The 16,160-nt window shown below is 39.2% G+C and overlaps 3 non-coding genes across 3 annotated transcripts; all 3 read left to right on the top strand.

The window, feature by feature from the left end:
- trnav-uac (transfer RNA valine (anticodon UAC)) lies at window positions 1-73 on the top strand. The gene has a single exon. It is a non-coding gene; the product is annotated as a tRNA-Val (tRNA).
- Window positions 74-1,146: 1,073 nt separating this feature from the next.
- trnae-uuc (transfer RNA glutamic acid (anticodon UUC)) lies at window positions 1,147-1,218 on the top strand. Its single transcript has one exon. It is a non-coding gene; the product is annotated as a tRNA-Glu (tRNA).
- A 12,018-nt stretch (window positions 1,219-13,236) lies between these two features.
- trnae-uuc (transfer RNA glutamic acid (anticodon UUC)) lies at window positions 13,237-13,308 on the top strand. Its single transcript has one exon. It is a non-coding gene; the product is annotated as a tRNA-Glu (tRNA).
- Window positions 13,309-16,160: the final 2,852 nt, after the last annotated feature.

Genomic DNA, 16,160 nt, shown 5'->3' with positions numbered 1-16,160 from the left:
GGTTCCATAGTGTAGTGGTTATCACGTCTGCTTTACACGCAGAAGGTCCTGGGTTCGATCCCCAGTGGAACCATTGCAGTTTGTTTTTAAATTATATTAATCCCTAGTCAAGACAAAGTCTCTCTGGGGTGGGACCATCATTAAATTGCGGATGTAAGGTTCTTGGTCCCATCGTAGAAGCAAGATAGTTTATTCACAAATAAATACCTACACACTCATTGTCAGCTCGGTGCTGAAAAGAAAACACTCCCACTCCTCCTGGTGGATACCGAGACTAATCCCTTCAAAACGTATTTCACTCTAGAAATGATCCTTGCAAATATAGTCTTAACTTTTATTGGCAGACCGTCGCCCCCAAGACAGCCAAGCCGTTAAAGCATACCTTAAGTTTGTCGTGTGATACAAAAGCAAGTTTTGGCATTTTTGCATTGTCTGCCTCGCCAAACAAGCTCGAGCCACAGCACACAGCGCTGCTGCATCGGGACACAGAGGTGGATTTTAAAGAGACTGAATCAACGAGCTGAGACTACTTTTTGAAGAAATTGAAAACATACCTCTAGTCGAAATATTTGCTATTTAGTTAATTTATTTATTTTTTGAATTTGCAAATGGCAGACTACATTGCCAATAAAAAATCCAATATGAATTGCTCGTATCAAGCTGCGATGTAACCTATGAGAATCGCTGGCACAATGCAAGGGGAATTAGCTCAAATGGTAGAGCGCTCGCTTCGCATGCGAGAAGCAGCGGGATGGATGCCCGCATTCTCCAAATAGGTTTAATGTATCTGTGTATTTAGTCCCAACGCATTATGGAGATAAATACAAAGTGTGACAATTCTTTGTAACAGAGACGCCCGCCCTACATGTGTATTTTAAAGCACAGTCTCCTAATTTGTAATATTCCCCAGACTGAAAAAGTGCAGTGCGCCGTCCATCGTATGCCTTCCGAGAAGCACAAAGGGAGATTTTTTATAGTTTTTTTTTTAGCAATTGAAGTTTGTGTTAATTGAGAATAAATATAAATGGCTTGAAGTTTGCTTTCACTTGTAATGTCTTTGTAATGAAATATCAGTTTTTCGTTTTTTACCAATCATTGTGCTGTATACTAGCTACTGTTGCATGTCCATGATGTTACTAATCAACTTCCCATATGGACTAGCGGTTAGGATTCCTGGTTTTCACCCAGGCGGCCCGGGTTCGACTCCCGGTATGGGAACGTCTTTGTTATTGTCATTTTGTTACAGAACTGTGGTCATGTGTAATGGGTTTTCATTATGATAATAAAGCTACAGTTATAAAATAAGAAAGTATTAAACAAAATTAAGAAAATAAAGCTACAGTTACTTCAAAGGTCTGCAAGGGTGTAATTGCTGCAAATGGAGGATTCTTTGACAAAAGCAAAGTTTGAAGGACACAATTATTATTTCAATTAAAAATCATTATTTCTAACCTTGTCAATGACTATATTCCCTATTCATTTTGCTGTATTTCCTACTCAAACTCATTTCATGTATGTTTTCATGGAAAACAAGGAAATTTCTAAGTGACCCCAAACTTTTCAACGGTAGTGTATGTATGTATATATATATATATATATATATATATATATATATATATATATATATATATATATATATATATATATATATATATATAATAATGCAAATGTATTTGACTCTATTCACATCACCTCACATGTAAAATCCTGCACAGGTTGGGAGCCTCTCAACTCAGATTAAGGTTGATACTGTATAAATGCAGAACCAATCTTTCCAGATGGATGAGACCATTCATTTTTAAATACATGTAATTCGATTTTTTTATTGGTTTTATTTGTATTGAGGCAGGGAGGCTGCAGTTGTTTCTAAGCGACAATTAATCTGGAATAACATTCTTAGGGTTCGTGTCATACGACTTTGTGTCATCAAAGCTGTTTCAGGTGACGTCCAGTGGATTATATTTAGAATCTTTGGGTTCTGTCGTTGTCACTTCCAGTATTTTCTCAAATAACACAAATTAATAGCTCAGTTGGTTAGAGTGAAAGAAACCTTCACCAGTCAGCCCGGCTAGCTCAGCCGGTAGAGTATGAGACTCTTAATCCAGGGTCGTGGGATACTGGTCACTGTCATATAGCAATTGCTATTGTAAAATGCATGCATCGTTTATAGCTATAACGATATTGAAATAAATAATCTTACTTTTTTGGGTTGACTTCAATCCGTTTCTTTTTTTAACAAGTCTTAACAGCATTCAATAAACCCTAGTCTGTGATGAAATAAATAACACGGTTTTCTGCTGTAATAAAGGCAGCTTGTCAGGATGGCTGAGCAGTCTAAGGCACCAGACGCAAGGACTCTCTCTTTACAAAGAATTGTGTTTTCTGGTCTCTGAATGGAGGCGTGGGTTCAAATCCCACTTCTGACAGTTCAATTTTACTTATTTTTAAAAGGAATAAATGTGTTCATTTTACATTGGTGTCAGTGTGTGTGTGTCTGTGTGTGTCTGTGTGCGTATGGTGTGTGTGAGTGTGTGGGTCTGTGTGTGTGTCTGTGTGTGTGAGTGCGTATGTGTGTTTGTGTGTGTGTGTTTGTCTGTCTCTCTGTGTGTGTGTATGTCTGTGTGTGTGTGTGTGCGTGTGTGCATGTGTGTGTGTTTGCGTGCGTGTGTATGTGTGTGCGTGTGTGTCTGCGTGTGTGTGTGTGTCAGTGCGTGTGTGTGTGTCAGTGCGTGCGTGCATGCATATGTGTGTGTGTGTGCATGTGGGTCTGTCTGTGTGTGTCTGTCTGCCTGTCTGTGTGTGTGTGTGTCTGTCTGTGTGTGTCTGTCTGTGTGTGTCTGTGTGTTTGTGTGCGTGTGTGTGTGTGTGTGTCTGTCTATATATGTGTGTGTGTGTGTGAGTCTGTGTGTGTCTGTCTGTTTGTGTGTGTGTGTGTCTGTCTGTGTCTGTCTGTCTGTCTGTCTGTGTGTGTGTGTGTGTGTGTGTGAGTCTGTCTGTGTGTGTGTCTGTGTGTGTGTGAGTGCGTATGTGTGTTTGTGTGTGTGTGTTTGTCTGTCTCTCTGTGTGTGTGTATGTGTGTGTGCGTGTGTGTCTGCGTGTGTGTGTGTGTCAGTGCGTGTGTGTGTGTTTGCGTGCGTGTGTATGTGTGTGCGTGTGTGTCTGCGTGTGTGTGTGTGTCAGTGCGTGTGTGTGCATGCGTATGTGTGTGCATGTGTGTCTGTCTGTGTGTGTCTGTCTGCCTGTCTGTGTGTGTGTCTGTCTGTCTGTCTGTCTGTGTGTGTGTCTGTCTGTGTGTGTCTGTGTGTGTGTGTGCGTGTGTCTATATATGTGTGTGTGTGTGTGAGTCTGTGTGTGTCTGTCTGTGTGTGTGTGTTTCTGTGAATGTGTCTGTCTGTCTGTGTGTGTGTGTGTGTGAGTGTGTGTGTCTGTCTGTCTGTGTGTGTGTCTGTGTGTGTGTGAGAGTGTGAGTTTGTGTGTGTGTGAGTCTGTCTGTGTGTGTGTGTGTGTTTGTGTCTGTGTGTGTCTCTGTCTGTGTGTTTGTGTGAGTGTGTGTTTCTGTCTGTGAGTGTGTGTGTGCGTATGTGTGTGTGTCTGTGTGTGTGTGTATGTCTGTCTGTGTGTATGTGTGTGCGTGTGTGTGCGTGTGCGTATGGTGTCTGTGTGTGTGCGCGTGTCAGTGTGTGTGTGTGTGCTTGTGCGTGTGTGTGAGCGTGAGTGCATGTGTGTATGTGCGTGTGTGTCTGTCTATATATGTGTGTGTGTGTGAGTCTGTGTCTGTCTGTCTGTGTCTGTGTGTGTCTCTGTCTGTGTGTTTGTGTGAGTGTGTGTTTCTGTCTGTGAGTGTGTGTGTGCGTATGTGTGTGTGTCTGTCTGTGTCTGTGTGTGTCTGTCTGTCTGTCTGTGTGTGTGGGTGTGTCAGTGTGTGTGTGTGTGGAGCCTCTCTTTTTTGCTGTTGTAAAAAACAATGAGTGACTCCAAATATATATAAAAAAACACGTAAGAAATGCAATTGACTATTTTTTTTTTTTTAAAGATGAAATTAAATTAGATTAATACTGATGGCTAAACAGTGCTAATGGTTCAAACTGTTATGTTATCTCTAGGATTGTAAATATTTATTATTATTATTTTTCTCAAACTATATTTAATGTTTATGAACCCAGTCAACCAAATATAGATTCTCCCTAGCTTTTGTGATGTGCAGTTCGTGAACGACTCGTTCTTTCCGGTTCAAATAAACCTACGAAAACAATCTTAATGCGGTCTACATTGATTGGTTTTGTGTCATTGAATCAGTGAATCAAATGAACGAAATGAATCGATTCACCAAACTGAACTGAATCCAATGAATCAAGACACTAAAAAGAATCGAACTGCCCATCACTGCTCCGCGCTGCTACCAGGCAAAGAGAGGAGATCACCGATTCAATTATTGAAAAAATGAAAAATGAAAATGAAAAGACGAAATACCGAAATAAAAAACAGAATAAATAAAGAAATAAATATATAAGTAAATAAATAAATAAATAAATAAATAACGAAATAAATAAATAAATAGATAAATTGTTAAACATATTTCAGTTTTTACTTTATGGATTTATTTCGTTTTATATTTATTTATTTATATTTGTATGTATTTATTTCGTTTTTATTTATTTATTTATTTATTTATTTATTTATTTTGAATTGTATTTATTTATTTAAAATTTTGGCACAAATTATCCTCCATACCAAACGCCGCTCGGAACGTTCGCATTTTTAAATTCTAACGGTCTCTGCTCAGCTAAGTGGAATGTTCACGAGCCGGTTGCCTAGCAGCGTCTCCCCCTACTTCTCTGCTCCGCCCTCTCGCCCTCTCTCGTTAGAACATAAGAACATAAGAACATAAGAAAGTTTACAAACAAGAGGAGGCCATTCAGCCCATCTTGCTCGTTTGGTTGTTAGTAGCTTATTGATCCCAGAATCTCATCAAGCAGCTTCTTGAAGGATTCCAGGGTGTCAGCTTCAACAACATTACTGGGGAGTTGGTTCCAGACCCTCACAATTCTCTGTGTAAAAAAGTGCCTCCTATTTTCTGTTCTGAATGCCCCTTTATCTAATCTCCATTTATGACCCCTGGTCCTTTTGTCTTTTTCCAGCTATAGCGTTGCTCCAGCTAGGAGTTCAAATTTAGCTTCGTTATATTAGCGCAATTCTTTACTAACTTTTACAAATTAGCTTATTAGGGGCTTCGTGTTTTTAAGATGGTTCAGGTGCAGTCCGGGCAGACTGACTGGAGCATCATTACAGTATACCGCACTGCGCTCGGCTTTGTGTGGCGGCTGATACACAAAATAATGAACGACTGTTAAATAAATCACATGTATTGCTTTTTAATGCTAAATATGTATTTGGTATTCTAAGTATTATCTACAATTAATAATCCAGCTATATTCATATTCAGAATGTAATACAGTATTAAGACAGGGTCCAATATTAGAAATAAATAAACACGCTTTAAGAGAAACAGCAGTGATGTTTATTGACCATTCCCATACATTCTCTATATGTTTCTACATTGTGGTTGCACAGGGACAAGGGACTCAGTGATGTTAAAAAAAAAAAAAAAAAAACTAGAGCCCACAATTAACCAATATAGAAAGGAAGGGGGGAGAAGTGTATTGCCTGTGTGCAGTACCTTACACTTTTCTCTATTAAATGTTAGCCTTTAGGCATAATTCGGGGGGTGACGTAGAGGGCTCTCTCCTGCTTTGCGCTGCTTTTTTCTTCTCCTTTATCCTTTTCTTTAGCCTGTCTTTCCTTCCCTCCGTGGCGTCCTGCCCGGTAGCGTCCGCGATCTCTTCCGGGTGGAAGCTGATCCCAGTTCAGCCTCATTTAGTAATTCCAGCCAATCACACAATGCAGAGCTCGCCTCGTCAATTATTAGGGCAGGGCCAGCGCTGCTCCACGTATGTTATTGGCTGTCCCTCCTGTCTATCTCTCTCTCTCTTTTTCTACTTTAACCCAGCACTATTTCCGCTCCCTTGTCTGTGTTTGTTTTTTGTTCGTTTCTTTCACTGCAGGCCATTTCTCTGCTCAGCGCTCGCAAGATAGTATCTGCTATTTTCCTACCTGCTCAGTCTGCGCCGTTCAAAGCGCAGCGTCATTCTCAGCTTGCTCTGCGTTTTCATCAGAAAGACTGTTCCTACGTCACCGCTGCACTGCAACTCTTTCACACCGGCGCCTCACAGACCATGGTTACCACGGCAACGCCTCATCGAGTGACTACTGGGAGTGGTAAGTTGCCATGGCGACCAGGCAGCTTTAACAGGCAATGCGAGCCTGTGCCTCACTACTGCAATCTTCTGGCTCCTGCTGCTGCGCTTTTGCAACATGAGAGCTTCAACTCGCCGAATTGTGACATCTAAATACTGCAGGCTCCTCTTCTAGACCTACGTTAACTTACTTATATCATCACGAACTGTTCTAAAGCAAATGCTTTATACATAGACAAGGATTTTAATCGCAATAACCAAATATATGCTACCCTGCTTCACTGAAGCCAATAGTTTCAATTCCAATCGCAACCTCTAGATGGCAGCATAACACCACAAACTACATAATTTAAACTGATTTGCTATCGCTGCGAATCTCGCACACTCCAAACTTTCTATCAATTCCTGCAGTTCGTTGTCATTCCGAGGGATTCTCAGTCCCGTCCTGCCTCAACCTCTTTTGCTACATTATATTAAATTGAATTTTTCAAATCCAAACCCCTCCCTTCGAGGATCTGGTCAAGAAGCCATGCTTATCAGCTTTCTGAGATGTTAAGAATCCACCGTCACATTATTTTCCAGCTTCCCTGCATCAGGCCATTCCTGCAACCTTCTTGTTCCCGGATTTGCACTTCCTCATTTGCCCCCAACTTCATCAAGGCACTTAATACAACTTTCAAAGTCCATTTCATTCAATTTGAGCTTCCAGGCACATATGGAAACTATGTCCTACGATTATCAACATTTCAGTCAAGCGTCCTCCAACACCGCAATAGACAATACACTCTTAGACTGCTCCTGATCAAATCAATGGGTTTTGCAGCAGCTTCCGAGCAACGCATTCCGTCGTTCAGTATTTTCTCAAATAAGACGACAAATTAATAGCTCAGTTGGTTAGAGTGAAAGAAACCTCCCCCAGTCAGCCCGGCTAACTCAGTCGGTAGAGCATGAGATTCTTAATCTCAGGGTTGTGGGTTCGAGCCCACGGTGGACGTCCTTTTTAAATACAAATTTTAGCTGTTTCTTTGAGGCAACGGATCAATGTCAGATTATGTTCACATTGTATTCAGTATTGCAACAAAATTACTTATTGGTCATTGTCAAATAGCAATTGCTATTGTAAAATGCATGCATCGTTTATAGCTATAACGATATTGAAATAAATAATCTTACTTTTTTGGGTTGACTTAAATCCGTTTCTTTTTTTTAGAATTGTCTTAACATCATTCATGGAGCAACAGTTGGTATGTGCGTAATAAACCCAATCGGGCCTTGATACGAGAACTCTAGACTGTTCTGAAATAAATAATGCGGTTTTCTACACTAACAAACACAGCTTGTCAGGATGGCCGAGTGGTCTAAAGCGCCAGACTCAAAGCGTCTGACTTTCCAAAAAATTGTGTGTTCTCATTTCCGAATGGAGGCTTGGGTTCAAATCCCACTTCTGACAGTTCAATTTGACTTATTTTTATCGGAATAAAATAGCGTTCCTAGCTCAGATTGCATTTTTGTTGTGAACAGACTAGTTGTTAAAGTCACTGAAATATTTTGTGTCCAAACATGTTATTTAACTTCATTGTTTTAATATTCCAAATAACATATTACTTGAAAAACATCGTCTACCACTGGATCGTGGTCTCAGGCTGGGATGCGGACCATTGAGAACAGTATAAACAATCTATTACTAGACGCAGCTTACAGGAGAAATGCCCTCGTTTAACATGCTAGGATGATCGGCTTCGGCATTCTCTAACTGCTGTTTACATTTTCTAACACGTTATGAGGAAGAAAAATATTTTGGTGTCCAAACGTGTTATTTAATTTGATTATTTTAATATTCCACATAACATATTACTTTGAAAAACATAATATATATTTTTTAATACAGTCCTATTTGAGTATTTAAAATATGGTTATATTCAAATGCCAGCAACGGTGTGTTAATTTAATGAAGCGCCTAACGGCGCTCGGAACGTTCGCATTTTTAAATCCTAACGGTCTCTGCTGAGCTGAGTGGAATGTTCACGAGCCGGTTGCCCAGCAGCGTCTCCCCCTCCTTCTCTGCCCCGCCCTCTCGCCCTCTCTCGTTGCTCCAGCTAGGAGTTCAAATTTAGCTTTGTTATATCAGCGCAATTCTTTACTAACTTTTACAAATTAGCTTATTAGTGGCTTCGTGTTTTTAAGATGGTTCAGGTGCAGTCCGGGCAGACTGATTGGAGCATCATTACAGTATACCGCACTGCGCTCAGCTTTGTGTGGCGGCTGATACACAAAATAATGAACGACTGTTTAAATAAATCACATGTATTTCTTTTTAATGCTAAATTTGTATCTGGTATTCTAAGTATTATCAACAATTAATAATTCAGCTCTATTCATATTCAGAATGTAATACAGTATTAACTCTATCAAACTGACTGGAAACATGGAACACATTAATTGCGATCGATTCGATACCAATAGGATTACATAAGAGCTGTTGTGTATAGACAATGTCATAAACGCCGAAATGAACATGGACGGTCTTTATTAAGGCTGACTCGTTTAGATGTTCGAGAGATCTAGGTGTACTGGACACGTAGATCTTCTAGATTTTCAGATCTTAAATTCTGTGGCATCCAAACATTTTCAGGATCGCAGTGGTGGTAATGTCACGGGTGACGAATGTGTTGATTATTATTTTATTCAGTATTATCACTTATGAATTTTGATTTTTAATTGGATTGGTTTTCCTTTTTTTGCACAGTTTGTTTATTTGAATTATTGTTTTATTTTTGAGCATTAGATGCATTTTAAAGTGTATTTGTTCACTTAACCATATGTCATCCACTCTCTGGTCCAGACCTCCTCTTAGGGCTCCTGTCCAGACGCCTGTTTGGGCAGCCCTCTCCATAGGGTGCTGCGCTTCAGCTGAAGGCCTCAGGAGAGATCCTGATATCCTGACATAAACCACGAACGCAAAGGTTCTTGTCAGTACCTCTTTTCAAATGTCTTCAATCACCAAGTTCCGCAGTCCTCCCAGAGTGAGTCCACGAAAAAAAATAACAAAACGAAACTGACACTGTCCGTGCACAAAAAAACCCCAACCACTCGCTGTCTAATCTCGTCCTCTTTATTTTCGTTTACTTCCCTCGGCTTCTCCCTCTTTCCTATTCCGGTATCTCCTAGTTCCATGCTCCCAGTCTCTTAGTTCCTCACTCTTTTTATACCTCAAAGCCCACCGTGGGTGTCTTCAAAGTGTGGGATCGGCAGCCTAAACAAAAAAAAAAAGGTCAGCGGAACATCCTTCAAAGAAGTTCTTGAAAAAGGTGAGTAGATAAAATGTTACTGATATAACTTTCTATAATTCCAAATAATCTTTTATAATCTTTCTGTATGGTTGCAATGGGTGGACGGGTGGTGTAATTAACTACATTCCACTTATATTTTACAGTCTGTTATAGAAATTTTAAGGCAGTGTTGGGATGATTCATTATTCTGTAGTTGAATTGGCTGGTGGCACAAAATGGAGCACGGATCTAACAACAGCTGAAAAGATTCAAAATCGAATGAAAAAGTCAAATAGGTTGAATGGCTGTCTGTTGTTCTTGCCATTTCTTATTTTGTTATGTATAAATCTAAATGATCAATTATTGATAACCTTTTCAGGTTCACAAAAACTTGGCCTTCCAAAAAAGGGGCATATACTGGTCCTGGAAACTGACGGAACTGAGATTGATGATGACGAAATCTTATTGGAGATGCAATCAGAATCTTTAATAATACTGATGGAAGGAGAGAGCTGGATCCCACAGAATACCCATAGAAGAACAAGTGAACATAACATCAATTGAGCAGAAGTCTGATTCCGAAAAAATAAATGAAATCATATCCCTTGACTCCGCAGCATACATGGAATCTTTTGCAAATCGGAGTAAGTACCTGTTTATGTTTATTTTTTTCTTGTTGCTCATCAGTTTAATTTTGTTGCACATTATTAAGATTGCACTCTTTATCAATGAATGTCAGCCTCAGACTTAACTATTTTTTGTTTTGTATTATTATTTGTTATTATACTCTACAAGATGTTCAACAGTGGATGATAGAACCCCTCTGCCTCCATTTTCTGACCTGGTGCATAGAAGTCTTCTGGCTGGCAATTCAAGAGGGATATGGCATAAAATGGTTGATGAAGCATCTAATTATTACCTGGCTAATTATCCCAGCCTAAGTGACAGGCCATTGGAAAAAAGCTGTATAGCAAATACCCATGCATTAAGCATGAAGGGAATGAACCGTGGGTAAGATGGAATTCAAGTATGCAAAACAATACATTGGGAATTGAAGCTTGCCATTTCTTTCTGAAACTTGATGTATTTATTCACAATTATTGTTTTCACCTCTTGTTGTTTTGTAGTCCTTATTTTCTAAGTGCCTCAGTCAGGAGATGAGGCACATGAGGTGGTCTTTAAAAAGGAAAAGCCTGCCCATTGACTCCAGTTCGGCACCAATTATGGCAAAGAAAGCCCAGGTACCTACCATACAGAGGCGTGAAGAACGGCCCGATGAAGAATACGACCGCCATGTCGAAGAATTAAGAAAAGAATTTGACAAAAATAAGCCTGATGACAATCACATAGACATTCTTCTTAAAGAAACGTTTGGCAATCGTCGATTGTGGCTGACCACTCTTCCAGCTGGAAGATTTAAACCAATTGTTGAAGTTTACCCTTGTTTTGAATGGGGAAAATTTGTAAGTATCTGTTTATTTACTCATGTTATTGTAAAGTTATAGAGGGCATACTACAATTCACCTGCTTACAGTTAACTGCATTATTATTTTCCTTCTACAGTCTCATCAAACAGTCAATATTACTGATCACTAAAATAAAATTCAAATTGTGGTTGTGAATGTTGGATTAAAGGTTGCGATTTGCTTTAATCCAATCCAAGTACAGTTATTATGATGATGATATACAGAAACTCATTTTGTGACATTTATTTTACTTTATTTTTTATTCATTTTAAGTAAATATTTATTTTTAATGTAATGTCAACCATTTTCTAAAACTGTTATCTGACAGCATAGGTCCTGGGTTTATAAATTCTAGTTCAACATTCCTGCTTTGGAGGTATTTTTTTTTTTTTTTTTTTTTCAACTTCATACTTGTGCATGTGTTTTTCTATTAGGTAATGGGTGAATTTGCAATGGTCCTTGGAAGTACATGATTTGAAACATTGTGCAAAAGGGCTGAACAGGTTAGGACGGTCTCTGAGTTACTGATTGGATCCAAGAAAGAGGTGAGGAAATAAATGATCACAAAACACATTGTATTCTTGTGAATGACTTGTGGCTTTGCCAGCTGGAAACGCACGAAGGTAACAAACAAAAAGAACAACAAACCTCCTCCCTCTCCCCCTTCACACCCTGCCACTGTACAAAGCAATTACTTATACAAAGGTCATTACCCCCACCCCATTTTTCTTTTCAGGGAGATCTCAGAATGCTACCTGTAATTCAGCTCATTGAAGAAAAAACTAAATTTGATGAAGGAAAGGGGAAAAAGTCAGTTTCGGTCATCACTGTATATGAGGTAATTATACTAAATAACATTAATCAAAATGTTTGGGAGTGGGGGGGCACCCATTGACTCGGCTTCAAACAAGATGTCCTCTTACTGTCATTCAAGCATAATTATATTGACTTATATAATGCTAACAATTGACACAGTAAATTTAAAATTAAATTAAATGTATCTAACAAAGTACAATAAAAATGTTATATTTTATATATTTATATTATTTTGTCATCATTTCATTATGTTATATTTTTCAGGATATATCTACAAGTGAACTTGACAAGTACTTGAAAACCACACAAGAAGAACCACCGCATCTTGTTCTTTGTGTTGCAAAGAACACCCTCCAGGAAGCTGTAATAGTAGGAGATACTGTTGCGATATTTTGCCAAGCAAAAACTGTATTAGATGCTGTGCTTGTTCTCCTGGGAATGTACTATGCCTTCCACCTGCAGTACCCCAAAGTTTATTCGCAGGTGCTTGGATTCCTGCAGCAATATATATTGGGAGACCCATTTACTGGATGCAAATCCCATGAATACAGATTTTTTGCAAAAGGGTTCAACGATTAAATTAGTGAATTACAACAATAACATTCTTACATAATTGTAAATATCTGTAAACAAATTAAATAATTATTTGTTAAAACTAAATTTCATGATAAGGTAGTATGTTTTTATTGTCTATTTAAATAATTTATTTGAGGGAGTGGACATATACAGTATTCTATTTGATGTTTTAAATACAATCATATATATTGTAGCGATCTCGGTTCCCGCAGGCAGGCGCATCACACAGGGCGAGGCAATCCACACACAGCCAGAGGGCAGGCGCGAACCCGGGACCTCTTGCACTAAAGCATATCGCCGATACCGCTGTACAAAAGAGCCGGCTCCTTTGCAAGGAGCGTATATCGGGCTCATGTCTCTGTGTGTGATTACGTCACCTACCAGCCCTATTGCTGCCTTCCACCATGCACGCTACAATATGTATATAGGTGTAACAGATTTTATTCTTCAAATTGTAAATATTTATTACAATTCAAATACTTGTTACTATTGCAATAGATTTTTTGTTTAAAAAAGTTTTTGGCTTAACTTTGAAATATGCAATAAATAAAAGTAAGTTGTTTAATTTGTGTCTTTTTGTATTGTAAAAATAAGAAAGCATTTACGTGTTTAGATCTTAAACACCTGTAGATTTGTAAACGTGTTCAGGTGTTTAAAAAGTGTTAGAGCGAATAAACGTGTTCACATGTTTATTACTTAAACACCTTAACGCGTTTATATTCTAAACATGTTTATAAAGTAAACGCCTTGACGCGTTTAAAAAGTGTTACAGATAAGTGTTTATGAATGTTCCAAACTTACACATGGTTTCAGAGTGTAGCTACTGTTGCATGTAAATGAGCTTGATAATCACCTTCCCATATGGTCTAGCGGTTAGGATTCCTGGTTTTCATCCAGGCGGCCCGGGTTCGACTCCCAGTATGGGAACGTCTTTGTTATTGTCATTTTGTTACAGAACTGTGGTCATTTGTAATGTGTTTTCATTATGATAATAAAGCTACAGTTATAAAAAAGTATTTAAAAAAACCTACAGTTACTTGAGATATACAGTACTGTGCAAAAGTTTTAGGCAGGTGTGAAAAAATGCTGTAAAGTAAGAATGCTTTCAAAAATAGACTTGTTAATAGATTATATTTATCAATTAACTAAATGCAAAGTAAGTGAACAGAAGAAAAATCTACATCAAATCAATATTTGGTGTGACCACCCTTTGCCTTCAAAACAGCACCAATTCTTCTAGGTACACTTGCACAAAGTCAGGGATTTTGTAGGCATATAGTCAGGTGTATGATTAAACAATTATACCAAACAGGTGCTAATGATCATCAATTCAATATGTAGGTTGAAACACAATCATTAACTGAAACAGAAACAGCTGTGTAGGAGGAATAAAACTGGGTGAGGAACAGCCAAACTCAGCTAACAAGGTGAGGTTGCTGAAGACAGTTTACTGTCAAAAGTCATACACCATGGCAAGACTGAGCACAGAAACAAGACACAAGGTATTTATACTGCATCAGCAAGGTCTCTCCCAGGCAGAAATTTCAAGGCAGACAGGGGTTTCCAGATGTGCTGTCCAAGCTCTTTTGAAGAAGCACAAAGAAACAGGCAACGTTGAGGACCGTAGACGCAGTGGTCGGCCAAGGACACATCATGCTTACGTCCCTTCACAATCGGAAGATGTCCAGCAGTGCCATCAGCTCAGAATTGGCAGAAAACAGTGGGACCCTGGTACACCCATCTACTGTCCAGAGAAGTCTGGTCAGAAGTGGCCTTCATGGAAGACTTGCGGCCAAAAAGCCATACCTCCGACGTGGAAACAAGGCCAAGCGACTCAACTATGCACAGGAACTGGGGTGCAGAAAAATGGCAGCAGGTGCTCTGGACTGATGAGTCAAAATTTGAAATATTTGGCTGTAGCAGAAGGCAGTTTGTTCGCCGAAGGGCTGGAGAGCGTACACGAATGAGTTTCTGTAGGCAACAGTGAAGCATGGTGGAGGTTCCTTGCAAGTTTGGGGCTGCATTTCTGCAAATGGAGTTGGGGATTTGGTCAGAATTAATGGTCTCCTCAATGCTGAGAAGTACAGGCAGATACTTATCCATCATGCAATACCATCAGGGAGGCATCTGATTGGCCCCAAATTTATTCTGCAGCATGACAACGACCCCAAACATACAGCTAAAGTCATTAAGAACTATCTTCAGCGTAAAGAAGAACAAGGAGTCCTGGAAGTGATGGTATGGCCCCAAAAGAGCCCTGATCTCAACATCATCGAGTCTGTCTGGGATTACATGAAGAGAGATAAGCAACTGAGGCTGCCTAAATCCACAGAAGAACTGTGGTTAGTTCTCCAAGATGTTTGGGCCAACCTACCTGCCGAGTTCCTTCAAAAACTGTGTCCAAGTGTACCTAGAAGAATTGATGCTTTGGATTTGATTTAGATTTTTCTTCTGTTCACTCACTTTGCATTTAGTTAATTGATAAATATAATCTATTAACATGTCTATTTTTGAAAGCATTCTTACTTTACAGCATTTTTTCACACCTGCCTAAAACTTTTGCACAGTACTTATATATATATATATATATATATATATATATATATATATATATATATATATATATATATATATATATATATATATATATAATTTACAGAATGGTACAAATGTATTTGACTCTATTCACATTCCCATCGCAGTTTGTTTTTAGATTATATTAGTCCCTGGTCAAGACAAAGTCTCTCAGGGTTGGCCTATCATTAGATTGCCGATGTAAGGTCTCTGGTCCCATCGTATAAGCAAGATAGTTTATTCACAAATAAATACATACACTTTTATTTATGTTTCTGTTGGTAAATTAACACATTATCGCATGCGTTCATGTCACGCTGTGCACTCTAACATTGCATCACAAACAAACAGTACGCCAGGACATTGTGGCGCAACGGTAGCGCGTCTGACTCCAGATCAGAAGGTTGTGTGTTCAAATCACGTCGAGGTCAAAACCGTCTTTATATCAATTCCACTCTATATCATTATTTAGCGTGTTTGAATTTGAAATCCGGACATTTATTTATACAATTTAGCCTACACAACATATTGATTATAAAGCGACAAACAAATTACTTCCTGGGGGGGCAGTTCAGTTTCAATCAAGTTCCAGTCTCTCTGCCATTATCTTGCGCTGCTGTGTTTGGTCCGGTAAAAAGGGCGTGACCAGAGCGGTATGGGCAATCCCGTTAGGTAGCTTGCATGTCAATCTCTCCTTCTTTTCTATTTATATACCCAGCACTGCTTCCGCCCTTCGTCTGTGTTTGTTTCTATTCTTTTCATCATTCAGCTTTTGTATTTTTCTGCAGGAGCTCCAACGTTAGTCTTTTCTGCTCCCTCCAGTCTCCAGCGCAGCTACAGCGCCGTTCAAAGCGCAGCGTCATTCTCAGCTTGCTCTGCGTTTTCATCAGAAAGACTGTTCCGACGTCACCGCTGCACTGCAACTCTTTCACACCGGCGCCTCACAGACCATGGTTACCACGGCAACGCCTCATCTCGTGAACAGTGGGAACAATAGTATTGTGGTTTACTACATAATATCCCACCCATCGTTGGTGTTCAAACAAAGCAGAGTGTTACATTGGGAAAGGGCCGTACCTGTCAGTAAGTATTTTAAATTCATTTGGGAAGGTTTAAGATTGTGAAGAAGTTTAAATATGCTGCGTATTTGCGCATTGGGAACTCTGCATAATGACGTTTTTATTAATGCCACTTTCTTACGGACA

This window comes from Acipenser ruthenus, chromosome 32, assembly GCF_902713425.1.
Source record: "Acipenser ruthenus chromosome 32, fAciRut3.2 maternal haplotype, whole genome shotgun sequence".
Lineage (NCBI taxonomy): Eukaryota > Metazoa > Chordata > Actinopteri > Acipenseriformes > Acipenseridae > Acipenser > Acipenser ruthenus.
The sequence above is the reverse complement of the archived record's forward strand: the minus strand, read 5'-3'. Positions and strand labels throughout refer to the sequence as shown.